This window comes from Lissotriton helveticus, chromosome 6 (assembly GCF_964261635.1).
Source record: "Lissotriton helveticus chromosome 6, aLisHel1.1, whole genome shotgun sequence".
NCBI classification, from domain to species: Eukaryota; Metazoa; Chordata; class Amphibia; order Caudata; family Salamandridae; genus Lissotriton; species Lissotriton helveticus.
In genome coordinates this window covers 1,947,625,800-1,947,639,771 of record NC_136067.1, presented here as the reverse complement: position 1 = coordinate 1,947,639,771, position 13,972 = coordinate 1,947,625,800, and the positions used below count along the sequence as shown (strand labels likewise).

At 43.5% G+C, this 13,972-nt stretch overlaps 1 long non-coding RNA gene across 1 annotated transcript in view; it reads left to right on the top strand.

Annotated features, from left to right (window-relative positions):
• Positions 1-595, top strand: part of LOC144761975 (uncharacterized) — a 50,701-nt gene extending 50,106 nt beyond the window's left edge. The window contains exon 3 of the long non-coding RNA XR_013595989.1: positions 213-595. This is a non-coding gene — a long non-coding RNA (uncharacterized LOC144761975). The remainder of the gene's footprint in view (positions 1-212) is intronic.
• The last annotated feature ends 13,377 nt before the right edge of the window (positions 596-13,972 follow it).

The window sequence follows — 13,972 nt, the reverse complement described above, 5'->3', positions numbered from 1 at the left end:
CCATGATACACTACTAGGCCACTGCTCTTGACAGCATCTACAGACAGCAATCTCTAATACCGCCAACATCTATTTAGGTGCAGGCTCAGGTGCACAATAATCATTTGCTTCACGCGTTGCAAATACATGGACATATATTTTGCTGTATAAAAATATTTGTGCTGTTCATCCCACATTCCTCTTGCTAAATGGGTGATTTGTTCTTTCCTTAGCCAATTCCTGATTACTCAAGAACAAGGCTGCTGGCTGTGGGGATGTCATGTGCATGGCATGAAGGCAAACAGATTGATGGAGCAAAAACATCTGCTACAGCATTTATTTGTATTTACCACAGGTGTAATGTCCTAAATTCTTCAAACCTGTACTCATTTGAGATGTTCTGTGATATGTAACCGGAATGATCTAGTTCCTCAAAATTTCTCAATGTTCCTACATTAGTCTCCCAGTTGCCAGGACTCTGATTTGTAGATTTGATTTTCTTGGTAGTTTAAGTTTTCTCAGGTTTTCTTAGGTGAAAGGCCTTTAAATCACAAAGTCCTCATAGGGCCTGGAAGAATTTACTTTTACACTGTAGAGCACATGTAGTGGTTTGTTTTTTCATGTCAAATTCTATTTGTAGTGAATGGTGCACGTCTAACCTTATTTACAATTTTACCCATGAATTTGGCAAAAGCATATCAATGTGTTGCAAATACAGACGTAATCTTGAATAAAAATAATAATACGTAATCACCGTCACCGCTGTGAGAACCGCCGGCCACAATGCTGGGAATGGAGGATGCCACCGCCACAGAGGCGGTGGCATACTAATCGCCGGTGCGGGACAGCTGCACCACTGACGGCCAGTCCCAGCACTGCTAGGGTGGCAGGCGGACGGTTGTCCGCCCACCATCCTAATGGGCCCCCAAGTGTCCAAACTCAAGGTACTTCTTGTTTTTTGTGTAGTTCAAGCAAAGCTTGATGTAAGCTTAGTGTGCTGATACACTGCTCAACAAATTAAGCATTCTTCTTCTTTTGCTTTATCTGTCTCATCAGAATGAGATGAAGTCAAAACTATTAGAACTGCGTGGCTTTTATTAATTGGCATTTACGTGTCCCCCACTTTACTTTTTCATCTGTGATCTAATAAACTGAAGCTTTTTGTTTTTATTGTTCTGTTTAAAAATGTTTCTCCACAGATTCAGCCAATAAATTGTTCAGCATTTTCACCTGATTTTGTGTATTCATTAAAAATATTTGCAGACAGAGGCTTGCTATGTTAACATCACAAAAGTAATATAAGAAAATACATGGATTTTGTTACATGTCTCCTTCTAAACATTGTGGCCATATGCTTAAAATAAAACATCCAAAATTGTAAATGTGACTTTTAGGTCACACAGAGATATTGGCAATCAATGCTTACAGACAGAACTTTATTAAACCATGTGCTCAGAGTTTTAGCTCTATGGTTTAACAAGTATTGGTAAAGCCAATTGGTCAGTTTCCAATTTATAAGCCAGACCGACTGGCTTTGACAATGTTTGAAATACTATCATGATCCAAGAACACAGATTCACAAGCAAACTTTTCCAACTTTCCAAGTTCTAATAGATGTCACCTCATAATAAAATAACCGTCAAATTTGAAGTTTTCATTAAATTGTGGTGCTCTCAGGAATAATTTAGAAATGATTTGTCCAGAGTAGAAGCGTAGCTTGTGGAGTATGAAGCATGTTGGAAAGAGCTAACTAAGTGCATCTAAAGTATCAACAGATGAGTGCTTGGAAATCGGTTGTGATGAACAACAGTCTTCCCAGTATTTGACAAAGGATGGGGTCTCTAATGTTGAGCGAATATTCAGATGCATATTTAAGTCATATAGAATTCCTAGATGGCTATTGTGTACCGTGAAGTGCCTCAAGTATTTTAAGTACAAGTTAATAGAATTTAGTCTACTGCTATGATGTATTAGTGAGATTCTACAGAATTAAAAATAAGGTATATGTTCATTCTTCAGTGGATGAAACACATCTATGGAGATCATCTTACAATGTGTTCCTTATATTTGGCCAGACCCCTTCAAACATGGTCGTTGTGGCTGCACAAGCATCTACATCAGCCACATTTGAAAGAGTTTGCTCAAATATTATATACCCATTTTACGTTGACCACCATACGTGTGTGCACATACACTTGTGGGTGGCCATCTTAAAAGATGTATAATCCATTTTAAGTGGGACGTCTGCTGAAACCGTGGCGTGTGAAAAATATAAAAAAGTAAAATGTTGCATAGGTGAAAGGCACAACAAGCAGTTAGGGGCTGGAGAGCAGGGGTGGGGTTGATAAATATATATCTTTGAAAACAGGAAGAATAGGGAGAGCAAAGCAATGGATGAACTGGGATACAGAGGCAACAAAGACTCTGAGGGAGAGCTAGGGGAGGCGCAAGGGAAGCAACACTTTGTGCAAGTCGTGGAGGGGGAAGCAGCAGACTGTAAAGGTAGAAGAGATAAAGCAAAAAAAAAACACATCCACTCTCATGGAGTGTTAAAGTAAAAAAATGTGGTTATTGAATGCCCACCACATAAGAAGTGGAATGATATGAATAACCAATCAGAACAATGTGAGGCCTAAATGCTTCTGTGTGGGGCAAAAGAAGAGGAAAGAAAATCAGGGAATCAAGAAGGAGCAAGTGAGAAAGTCACTTGAGGTCATCCAGTTGTGTGCAAAGGGGTGAATGAGAGTCTACTCTATGAGTAATGGAAACGATAGCTCTGGCTAACTTAGTTTGAAGAGCTTCATTAGGAAGGGTAGTGCCCACTAGGGGCTGTTTTTATGGATGCATTTTATGTGTCCTGAAAGTATATAATAAGCACACAAACACATTATTTTAATTTTAAAATGCTTTATTAATACAATAATTTTGACATTTGATTTCATAATGTAATCTAAGGTTTTTCTTATTGACATATGTATATATTTGAAACTGAATGTGTAGTATTTAGTAGTGTGTGCAATAAATTAATGGTTTCGTTTCTAAAGAAAAAGCACTGACTGGACAATTAAAAAACAGCAGTGTGGCAATAAAGATCACCAGTTAAGATTAAGTAGGCTAAACACTTAAAATTCACACCTAAGCAATGTTAGAATCGTGGCTCTAAGGAATTTGCAGGTCTTGAGCTTTAAGATGTCTCCATGTGATGCAAACTCAAGGGGTATATTTGCCATAAAGTGGCGAAGTGTGTTGTTAAGCCAAGAAGGCTAAATGCGCGCTTTGTCACTTTAGAAACACAGGGCTGCACCATATTTACTAGAATATGGGGCATCCTTGCCATTTCCCCCAGTGCTGGCCCTAAGTTTAGCTGCCTAGTGTCAACACAGGCACTCCTGCACCAAAAGTGCAAGGGTGCCTGTGTTGAGGGGAAGATTGTTTATGTGCAGGAAGGTCGACCTTCCTGCACATAAACAATCGTTAAATTCTGTATTCTAACTTCTATGTGCGCTGTTTGATGCATTTTTTTAAGTGATTGCTTATGTGCAGGAAGAGGGACCTTCTTGCACATTATCAAAGACAAATTTGCTATTTCTATGTGTGTTGCAGAAGGCAGCTTATATGGAAACAGCAGAAACAAGGAGAAATAAAGCATTTCTCCTTGTTTCACGAGTTTAAGACCAGCTTTTCCATGGTCTTAATTTTGGCGCTGCCTCCCATTTACGCTACCCTTGTAAATAGGAGGCAGTGTAAAAATCAATGGGTATTGCAGTGAAATGGCCACCGCAACATCCAATGCCCTCCCATTTCACGCTAAATACATTGTGAAAGGGTGCCTTATTTACAAGGCAGCGTTTAGCCACATTAAGTGGCTTAACGCTTCCTTGTAAATAAGGCGAGGCCCCTATCACCAACACAACGTCACTGCAAGTGACGTTGTGGTGACGATAGGGACTTGTAAATATGACCCTCAGTGACTCACAGCCGTCCCATTGTTGCAGCTGCCAATGACATCTAATTGCTTTGACAAGTGCATAGACATCATAGCAGTTTATCTCGAGCTCATGGAATTTATTTACCATCTAGCTCCTCAGAACCTAGTTGGTGGTTGAATGTTCCACTAACACTCTGAAGGGTCCTCGAATCCAGCCAGGTATTAGAAACAATACAAATGGTCTACTATGTATGCAAGGTACATAACACTGCTGAATTTTCAATTTAACAGATGTATAGCTCCTTAATATCCTGGAAGTTGAAAGTTCTTTGTTTTAGAAAATGTGTAGCACCTTGACAACAGAAACTCTAAATAACAAAATTGGTCTGTGTTCTAAAAAAAATTCAAACTGCGTCTAGTTTCTCTAGCAATCTTGTATGAAATGATAGATGGACATTTACACTTAGTGGAAGTCAAGTGGTTGCATAGGTGTTATGCGTGAAATGAATGAGCTGGAAACAGTATTTTTGTCAAAAATCATTTGATTACCTCCTAGGGCCACTGCCTTGTCCTATTTCTTACTACTCAAGACATTATGCCACCCTGACAAGCCTTCCTTTCAGATATATATATTGTGAGGAACTCTTCCTATTTGCTGTGATGACCCCAATGTTTTGACTGATACTGATGGTTTCTGACTCTGATTGTGCCCTTGACTGTGCTAACCAGACCCAGGGCTAGTGCTCTGTTTAAAAGGTATATGGTCATTAGGTGTAATTACAATTGGCATGACAACCTACTTGTAAGCCGCTGGTAAATGGTAGGGCATGTAGGTCTGGAGGCACAGTATATTTAAGGCACTTGAGTGTGTACTACTGCGGTGCCTGCTGTCATTATAACCCCTTCGCAGCTGGGCAAATTCCCATGCTGTGCTTGGGGGCGGGGGTACACGCACAGCGTCCCTGTGCTCATGACGAGGTCAGCTCGTCATGAGCCACAGTGGTCGTGTGCTCATGACGAGCTGAGCTCGTCATGACCAAACCCGTTTCTTTAGAACGTCCGCACAGCAGGGGAATTAGCCCAGCGTGCGAGCGTTCTAAAGGTCATGACGTGCTCAACTCGTCATGAGCACACGAGCACCGTGGCTCATGACGAGCTGAGCTTGTCATGAGATTTGAAGGTGTTAAAAGCCAGCCTTGACTTGCAGACTGCTTTTAAATTTAAATTATATGCAAATTCGACTGTAGAATTAAAGGTACTTCCAAAGTATCCATATGCTAACATTGGGATACTTTAACTATAATAACTATTGAAAGAACTTCAAAGTGTCAACTTGCCACCGTCATACTTATTATGATTATCACAGAAAAGAAGTTATAGAATTTGCTTTTCTGATGAGCCAAAATTCAGTCTTCCAGCAGCCCTGCTACGATTGGTCCGCCTCTGCCAGGCTGAGCCAAGCTGTCTTAATGAGGTGTGAAGTGGCCTGACCTGAGACAAAGGATGCTTCTGGTGGGAGGATATTTGTAAGCTGCAAAGCAAAAGACAGGAAGGGGCTGGGCAGCCAAACTGGTCTTCAAAGGGGGAATTACAGTTGGGACTGGCCAGAGGCTCACCCCCACATCCTGCTACCCTAGCCAGCCAGGAGCCTCAGTAATTAGATTAACACAGGGGCTGGACGGGAGGTGTTAGGGACACTTAGCCACACCAGTGAGATGGTTTAGGCAGACCTTAACCCCTAGGAGAAAGTTTCTCCATTTTGAATTTGGAAAGAATATTGCTTTCGAGGACTAGAATATGCCACACCCTGGAAGAAGTGGCCATACTTGAAGGTGGAATAGCAGCTCAGATCCCTCATAGTGTCTACTGGGAAATGATCTTGAAGCATCTGAGTGGTCAGGGGTGGAAAGAATTGCCCATGCATAAATTCTGGCTCTCCGTGAGTGGGTATGCACTGTGACCAGGTCACAGGCTGCCCAGAGGGAAATGCTGGACACTCGGACCCTGGATCAATGAGCCAAGCATTCAATGACAAGAGAAAAAGCTCTGAGTCTGGTAGGCCAGCCTGAAAACTCCGGAGGTGCCGGAGGAATCTGACCCTGAGGAGGATCTGACGTCTGGGATAAGAAAATGCCACACTTTGGCCATACCTGAAGATGGCACACTGCACCTCATTGGTCAGGGTTACTCCCCTGCTTATTGCCCGAGAACACTGGATAAAAATGGAAGAGCAGCCAAGCAACTCAGATCCCTGCCTGATACTACAAGGAGAAGCAGGACACATGGTGGAACCCTGGCCTACACCCCAAAATGATTGCACTCTGAATGACTGCACTTGCTGCACACCTGGAGCTACAGCCCCAAGTACTTTGCCTGGCTTCAATAACTGAGAGGTGGACTCCCTAAAAGAAACAGGTCAAAAGAGTTCCACCTACATCATCTCCACTAGGAAAAATCCAGCTAGACGTAATCCCAGCATCCCAAGGACCATCTCAGTGCTTCTAGACCCTTGGAGTGGTCTTTTGGACACTTTGAACTGACAAAGGAACCTTCTGGAAGAAGTCCCAGAAGCTTGGAGAAATATGGAGAACCTGTTTGAAAAAGCTCCATAAGGTGACCGACCCGTCAACAAGTCAAGCCGCGTGATTCGGCCTGATATCCAGGTTTACCCCACGATGTTGACACAAATCCAGCCTGACAAAGTCCCTTGCTCGATGATGAGAGAAAAAGCTTCAAAAAAACAACTTAGTTCGAAGGTACAACTTGACTGAGGCCTACTGCTCAGTGTATCCAACTTGCGCTCCATCACGGTCAGCCTCAAACTATGACTTTGTCTCGGTCAAGTGCGACCATATGTCTTAAGGTGGTGCTTTTGTTTTTGAAGCACTAGAAAAAATCTGGGACCCTGGTTCAGCAGTAGAATGAGCAGTAGCAACCTGTAGGTGAAGAGGCAGTGTTAGTACCTTGACACAAGTTTGACTATAGGATGGCACAAGGCACCAGGGGCCTTATTTATGAAGGCCTTGCGCCACCGATGCGTCACTTTTTCCCATGTTAAAAGTGACGCACCGGCGGCGCAAGGCCTTCATAAATAAGGCCCCAGGCACGCATGACCTTTGAACAACCGAGATATAGGGTATCTTCTACTAATGGATCATTGGCCCTGGTGAGAGCATTAGGTCTCAAGAATGCACTTGGAACACATGTGTAGTAAAGCAGGGATACACACAAAGCCCTAACGAAGGCCCCAGACCCAGAAAGGCACTTGGAGTGGGCAGAAACAGATTTTTACTGTAAAACCAGGTTTTATTGAATAATTAAACCTCAATCTAAACCCTGTAACATATTTTAGTTGTGCCCCCAGTAGCCTACAAATAAAGAATCCTTTTGCGTATACTGTGAGGTATTCTTTAACTTTTTTTCGTTTTCATCTGGATCCCTGCATTATCAAATAAGTTATTATCTAAGAACTCCCAACCTTTTGATTGAGTCCACCCTGGGGGTACCATCCTCCCAGGGTGTGGATATTCACCGAAGATGAAGTATGTCATGATTAAGTGAGTGAGGTGTCTACTCCAATATCTTTGGAAACCCCAGTGAAAAGCCGGTGTTGTGTCTTTATTGGACCTCGCCCCTTCCTCCTTTCCTCATCCCAATTACCCCTATGTGAGTTAGAGATTATTCAGGAGAATGCAATTGGTTATGTTATCTCTCCCTTTCTTAGTACCTTTTCTGAAGTTAGGCAGCACCAGTGTGGTGATGTCAGCATACCATACATTGATCATTAGGAGTGACCAGGTACTTTCTAGCCTGTGTCACTGGAATGAGGCCTACAGGCTCACTCACTTTAAAGTTAAGCCACTATGTGCTTAACTCAGCCCTTGGTCTACATTGGTTTGGTGAGTGGTGCTGACAGCGCATGAGTAGTGTATCTGCACTTGGTGCATGCATGTTGAATGTATGTGCTGGGTGTATGTGTGCCTTTGAGTGGTACAGTACCTGTAGGATGTACTGCTGTACAGTGTGTGCCAGATAAATGTATGAAATGGGTGTGTGTTGAGCACTGTGAGAGCGACCACCTCTGACAAATATTGGGCTTAGGGCTAGGAAGAGAGATTGCTGAGGGCGGCCCTATTGCACGTGACTCTCAATTTACCACAAACTATAAGAAACTCAAATGGTCAGATTCAACAATAGTGAAGATTTCCAACAGCGCCAAGACAGTCTTAGAGGTAATTGAAAGACAAAACCTATCCCAACTAGCAACATGGCAAGAATTCATAACTGACTCACTTGCAAATAGTAACTGCAATATGAATGGCCCAATCAGGATGCATGGTCTAGCACTGCAAGGTCCCTGCCAAAAACTCAAAAAGAGAGCACATGCTTAGAGCCATCGAGTCACTTTACACTCAAACATAGGTGCAAATCAAAATTGGAAAGGGCTTCCTCCTGTCAAGAAAAAGTTACATTTAACAAGGCCTATAGCAGGGGTGTGTGCTGACCCCATGCCTTTTCAACCACTTTATTGCTGACCTCCCACTGGTACTTGGTGAAAACCGACAACCACGCTCTGCGTCTTAGCACAGTAGCACTGAACCATTTACTATTTGCAGATGACATGGTCCTGTGCAGTTTAACCAAAGTAGACTTCTAGAGATTGTTAAACACACTGCATTTGCATGCTTCACAAAATGACTTGGTCATCAATCGAAACAAAACCAAGGTGATGATGGTTAGCGGAGCAAACAAGAAAAACTTAACCTGTCATCTCGCAACACACGACCTAGAAGCAATACAAGAATGAAACTACCATGGGGTACTGCTAAATGATAAGGGAACAGGCAAACAGCTTTGAGCCATCACAAATAAGAATAATGCCTTAATTGCCACTTTCAACACCCTCTGCGAGAAATTGAAAGGCCCAACACTTGATCCTCTCCTGAAAGTCATGACAGCAAAAATCCTGCCAACCTTCACTCGTGGTAGCGAGGCCCTGTTTGGTTGAGATTCGGCCCTTCTGTAAAAATTACGAACAAAATGTAATTGCTATGTGTTAAACTTAGCCCAGAGTGCTTCTCAAGTTCAAAATTTGGCTAGAGCTTGGCCTAATGAGGCGATCAATTAGGAGGCATGGGGCCTTTTTCAAGTTCTGTGTTAAATTAAACCACACAGAGCCCAGCACTCTAAACAACATCCTGTGGTCTGCAATCGATAACATGGACTTTTGTAAGAACAGCAGCAGTTTCAAAGAATACCTGGACCTATATCTAGTAAGCCTGCACCTTTGGAAACTCTCGGCTCTGCCAGTGTGATACAACACCTTCAAAAATCTAGTCAACTCCGCATTGGCCACAATTTCTCTTCTAGGAGACAAAGAGGAGCTTGCAAAAAGAGGTCAAGCTTGGATAGTCATTAAGAATTATGTGAAGCTAAAGCGGGCATTGTATCTAGCCTACACATAGAGCTGCTGCACTGCTGCCTAGGGAGCCCACCCATATTTGTGGAAAAATGCTCTTGGCTGTACTCTAGCAACAGAGGTTGTTGCTTATGCGGCTCAAATAAAGAGTACCTTTTGCACTTAACCTGCATATGCGCCAAGATGGCTGTGGAGAGGAGGTGCCTCTTCAAACCTTTATTAAAACATAAAGGGATTTCCCACATGCAGGCAGACCGTTATATCTTGTTTGGAGCTCAATGACCCTATTCTGAACTTTTTAAACAAATTTGAACAAAAATGACCCAAACAAGCAATTGAGTACACATTCAATGGAACTGCTTTCAGCACCCTCATAAACATTTGATATAGCCATAAGAGTCATGGATATTTGTAAGCATGAATACAATATACAATCAGCGTTGTCAATCCTTGTAAAGGAACACACAAATACTTTTTCCCCTCTCTCATGAACGAAAATAATGAAATCCAATTGTTTCTCTAAGCTTTTCACTGTTTTCACATTGACGTGTACGGATTTGTGTTTGGGACACCTCTGCGCTGGTACCGGCGAGGGAGTTTATCATGGACTTCCTCTATATTTCTTAAATTCTATGGCCCGTTGTAGCAGCGATCTATGATCAACTCATATATTAGATAACAGCTTGTCGCTGTACATACTTTTTGCTTGGATTTAAACCTGGATTTGAATTTGGAATCAAGACTGTCATGCTATATTTATTTTGGAACACTTGGAGTAGCAGAATAGTTCCAGCCAGTATATATGGGCAATCAGGACTATTTGCAACAATTCATGAAGATCATTAGGATCAGGAATACTGAACTGTCTTGAAAAAGTCTTTAAAAGACGAAACGTGTTGGGTGATCTTTGCTGGAAATGTCAGTGTACAGAATACATTAACAGTGAAAAGCTTGAAGAAACAATTGGATTTCGTTATTTACGCTCACTACGAAGGGAAAAAAAAGTATTAGTGTGTTCCTTTACAAGGATTGACAACACTGATTGTATTCATGTTTACAACTATCCATAACTCTTATGACTATATCAAATGTTTATGAGGGTGCTGAATGCAGTTCTATTCAATGTTTACTTGTTTGAAATTAGTTTCTAATGTACAGGAGTCACCTTTGGTAGTAGGGTCCCAGAACTGTGATAGAACCTCTTTGTGTACAATTCCACTGTGAGTTGTTCTCACCAACTATATAAATTTGTGTAAAGTATTTGTGTGAGGTGCAGTAATTCTCCCATGTGGGTCCACATGTACATTTTCTGCTAGCAATTGAGTGCATCAAGGCTCATTCGGGGCTTGGATTTTAACATAAATCTCCCGGAACAGTCACACACCTGGGCTAGTCCGCTAGCCACAGAGAAGACACTTATTCTAAAATCATGTGCTAGCATTGTATCCCAATGTCATCTGACAATTTCTAGACAGCACAGAAGCACTTTAAATCTGCCAATTAGACCGTTTGCACCCTAAAAACTATCTTTGCCCCCCAGACTAAAACAGTTGAGATACTCGAGCCAAGACCTCAGCCGGCGAACAGATACCAGCATCAAAACTATTAAAAATGTTTAGATACACTCCAATAAAGGATTGAAAGGAGTGTTTATTGACAAAAGCAATGATCGCCTCTCAGTCACATCAATTGTTGATGACATTACCTCAGAACAAAGTCAACTGACATAATCAACGGTTGATGGAATGTTTGTAAGTACCAAATAAGAGCTGATTACGATGCCATAGTAAACGGCTCAGAACCTTGGTCGGAGCCATTCTTACGGCATTGTAATCTGCTGTACTGATTCATTTCTGACCTATCCATTTGGATGGAGTTGGGTGAAAAGGAATCCGAATAGCTTCCACACCCTTTGGAAAGCCTCCAGTAATCCCAATGGTGGCTCTTTCTGCCCAAGGGAGTTCGATGTCAGATTCAGACAGCCTTTCTGTGCTGCCATTTACGAGAAAGGCTGTTGTAAGTCAACTTTGGGGGCCCCCATGGGTGCACAGCCTCCGGTTGGGGGCCAAGGGGGCAGGTCGATCCCTGCACCTAGTGGCAGGCACCTTGAGGTGCCTGCCATGGGGAGCAGGGATGAACTGCACCTCTTCTCTTTATAATGAGGGCATGCATTCCGGCCGGAATGCATGCTCCCATTGTAAAGAATAGGAGTGTGACTGAACAGTGCTCAGTCACTTTCTAAGGGGTCGGTTCCGATCCCGCTTGATATGTCCCCAAAGAGCTGCTCGTAGGCTTACATTCCGAACGACATGTTACGGCAGCTGGACCATCCGGACGAGGAAGTACGATGCGCAAATATGTACAAAACCCGAACGAGCTGTATACTCTTATTTCAGCCACAGTTCCCGTACGAGCTGGATCCATAAAAGCTGAAACGAGTCTCATGGAGTCAAAACAACAGTAGTTTCCAGGTAGGCAAGTACGATGCGTACTTCCTAAGTGCCGACCGCGTCGCCACCTCCAGCACGTTTCGGCTTCTGGAAGAACAGTATTTCAGGGCCAAATTACGCCACAACACGATCCACGGTTACAAGACGGATCAACTCACAACGCTGACTGACAAGACCACCCAACGGACCACGCCTACGAGACGCACCACCCATGAATCCGATCGCGCAGGCGATCCCTGTACTGTACATTTATGACCGGATCAACAACAGGAACCAATGCGTACGTCTCGGAAGGTAAGTCAGATACCCACCACACAAGCAAATGTCACGAACCAGCGGAATGCAGCACTAACATACGGGTTGGATAGTCCTGTCCACCAGCATTGCGCAAGCCATAGGAATGGATGTCTATCTACACCAGCAGTCTCTAATCATAGGGGGTAGATACCTACAACTACCAGCAGTCCCACCCATGGGGGTGGATACCTACCACTATCAGCAGTCCCTAATCATAGGGGGTGGATACCTACAACAACCAGCAGTACCACCCATAGGGGAGGATAATTACCACTACCAGCAGTCCCTAATCATAGGGGGTGGATACCTACCACGACCAGCAGTTCCTAATCATAGGGGGTGGATATCTACAACTACCAGCAGTCCCTACTCATAGGGGGTGGATACCTACAACTACCAGCAGTACCACCCATAGGGGGTGGATACCTACAACTAGCAGCAGTCCCTACTCATAGGGGGTGGATATCTACCTCTACCAGCAGTCCTACCCAATAGGGGTTGGGTATCTACAACTACCAGCAGTCCTTAATCATAGGGGGTGGATACCTACCACTACCAGAAGTCCCTAATCATACCTACAACTACCAGCAGTCCCTACCCATAGGGTTGACACCTACAACTGCCAGCAGTCCCACCCAATGGGGTCTAAACACACCATCACTACAGTGTCCAAAAGGTGAATGCGGTCACAAAATCGGCAGTCACTTCAATACACCAGGTATCATACCTGGCCCGTACACACCAAGCAATGTAGTGGTTGTGTGCCAAACACACAGTGATCTGTTGAGGGAAACATTGTTGTGTGTCACAAATATACACTCAGCCATGTGCAGACAAACATTGCCCATGGGGGCTGACAATACTCCTGTGGGCAATCAGACTATGCTAGAAGTGAGCATCAGAATGCATACACATATATCTGCAGGGACAGACACACAAACTAATGTATTCTGTGGAGACTGTAGTTGTGAGGTGAAATAGTCACATACCATGGCACCAATGGGACATACCAACCATGTTGAATGTGCTGACTGATTCAGATGCACACACACAAACAGGCTGACTCACACTGCATCTCAAACACAACATGTTTGTGTGTGTGTCAATGTACCCATGCTGGTATGAAACACATGATGGTGTGTTGCGCTCAAATTACACATAGGTGTACACAGTTCCATACAGAAGTCAATCATGAATTGGCGACCTTTCTGTGGGCAGGAAGGCATCATTGGATGAGTGGGATCCCAACAGACTCATGTGACACAAGTTGGGTGGAACAGCAACCAACACAGCAAGAGACAGACCCACTCTATCTGTACCCTCAAGGACCCTACATTGAGGTGACAGTAGCCTGCATGACAACCCCTCTGTGAATACAAATTGGGATGTTGCCCCTACTGTGGACCCCAGTCACCTGTGCACACTGGATCATGTGTCTTGACACACCAACTACATTCACACTTACACAAACACAAATCACTGACCAAGGCCTGTAATCCAAGGGCAAGATGTAGGTAGGGGCATAGCAATGCCACAACTCACATAAAGACACTCCCAACACCACACACATGGACTTGGGACATTGGACATGCACCATCACAATACCAGGGGTGGTAGGGGGATCCAAGATGCACCAACTAGTCACACTTGGCCAGTTAAAAACCCTTGTGAATATCTGCCTTACCGCACAGTCTGCGGTACATGTGTCTGACGTGAAATGTATCTGAATAATTGGGATCTCTGCCACAGTCCCAGAAAACTGAGGAACACAAGGAGACCTACAAAGAACACATGTTGAAACCTTCAAACCATGCAACATTTGATTCTGAGCAGAGGGAGCAGTCACACACACATACAAGTGAGACAGTCACAGAAATATGCCACATTGGGAAATCAACT